Source organism: Perognathus longimembris, chromosome 1 (assembly GCF_023159225.1).
Source record: "Perognathus longimembris pacificus isolate PPM17 chromosome 1, ASM2315922v1, whole genome shotgun sequence".
Taxonomy (NCBI): Eukaryota; Metazoa; Chordata; class Mammalia; order Rodentia; family Heteromyidae; genus Perognathus; species Perognathus longimembris.
The window spans coordinates 84,313,054-84,314,948 of NC_063161.1; positions in this window are offsets into that span (position 1 = coordinate 84,313,054).

The following is a 1,895-nucleotide window of genomic DNA, read 5'->3' on the forward strand; positions in this document are numbered from 1 at the left end:
GGTATACATGAAGCCCTGGGTTAGATTCCTCAGCACCACTTATATAGAAAATGGCCAGAGGTGGCGCTGTGGCTCAAGTGGCAGAGTGCTAGCCTTGAGCAAAAAGAAGCCAGGGACAGTGCTAGGATGCTGAGTCCAAGCCCCAGGACTGGCAACAAAAAACAAAACAAATAAACAAAAGAAAAAGCCTAACCTTTCTGTTGTCTGATAGTTCTTAAGTTCTGTGAGAGATGGCTGGCTTATGATGGTTTTCCCCTCCTATCTGTTTGCAGTGGCATTGAAAGTTCTTTATAAAATATAGAAGATGTTGAATTAATATTTGTGGAATAAATTAGTGTGTGTGTTTCCTTTGGGGAGAAAATGAAGAACCTTAACTGAGTCTTAGGGGATTTGGAGAAATTTTGCTTCAGCTGGCTTTTACCCAGTGTTAGACACTTTATCAATGTCACATGAGGATGGTCCTAGACGAAATGAAAGTGAAGCTGGAGAGACATTGAATCCTTCTATCCTCATCTCCCCATTTTTGCCATTCATCAGTTTCAGGAATCTTGTTATCCTGTATCTGTCACCTACAACTGTAACCCCACTCTGGTGCTACCTGTTAGAATTTGATCTCTCATAGTCACCCCTTGGAAATCCCCAAAGCAAAGAATAGCTGGTACAGGGTAGGCACAAGGTAACAAGATTTGTGCAATGTCATTTTGTGTCAACAATTCTGTAAAAAAAAAAAGGCAATCCCTTTGATAAATTCATTTTTGAAAATTCTATGGACTTTCAAGAACACATGGGACATAAAATACTTGCATCTGCATCTTTAAATAGAAGGGCAGATTTTAGTCCAGGCTCATTGGACACAAGAGGGTCTTCATTTTCTTCATTATTAGCTTCTACATCACATTACAGCTGCCTCCTGCTTCCTCCCTTGTTCCCTTCTGTCCCAGTGCCAGAGACCTTATCCAGAGGCAAATAGATGGTATTCTGTGACCTAAAAGAGAGGAGTCCCAACTTGCTCATGTTAAAATTTCTATACAAGTATCAAAGTTCTCTCAAAGTCTCCTGTCTCAGTTCTTCACAGTGCTTGGTGGAATAGAATTTGTAGTACAACAGTTCTTATTATTCATGGGGAATATGATTTTTTTGACAGCATAAGGATTAAAGTCAGGGCCTTGTGCTTGCTAGGCAAGTGCTCTATCACTTTGAGCTATGTCTCCATCACTTTTGCCTTTTAGTTTGTTTTTCAGATGGTCTTGTGCTTTGTCAGGGCTAGCATTGATCCTTGATTCAACTATCTCTGCTTCATAAGAAGTTGGGACCATAAGTGTTCCCCACTATGCCAGACTTATTTTAGGGACAAGATCTCACTAAGTTTTGATCACGCTGGATTTAAACCAATATCTTCTTGTTTCTTTCTCCTTATTAGCTGGAATTATAGATATTTACCACTTAACCCAGCTAGGAATATTATTTAAGACATCCACTAAATGCCTAAATCCATGTAATACCCAGCTGCAAATATGCTATTCTTCTACACTTATTTACTTATGATGAAGCTTAATTTATAGATTAGACACATTAAAAGGTTATAAATATAAAGCTAATAATAAAAGACAGCAATTATAAAATATGCTATAATAAATATGCATGTGGTCTCTCCCTCTCTTGAATACGAGATTTTCCGTTTAATATTTTTGGATCACAGTTAGCTGCAAGTAACTGAATATGTGCAATGAGACCATGGATTAGGGTACATTACAAAAAGTACATTTATCTGGGTGCTGGTAGTTCATACTTATAATCCTAGCTGCTAAGGAGGCTGAGAACTGAGGATCTCGGTTCAAAGCCAGGTGGACAGGAAAGTCTATGAGGAGTTTATTGCCAATAACTACCAAAAAGCT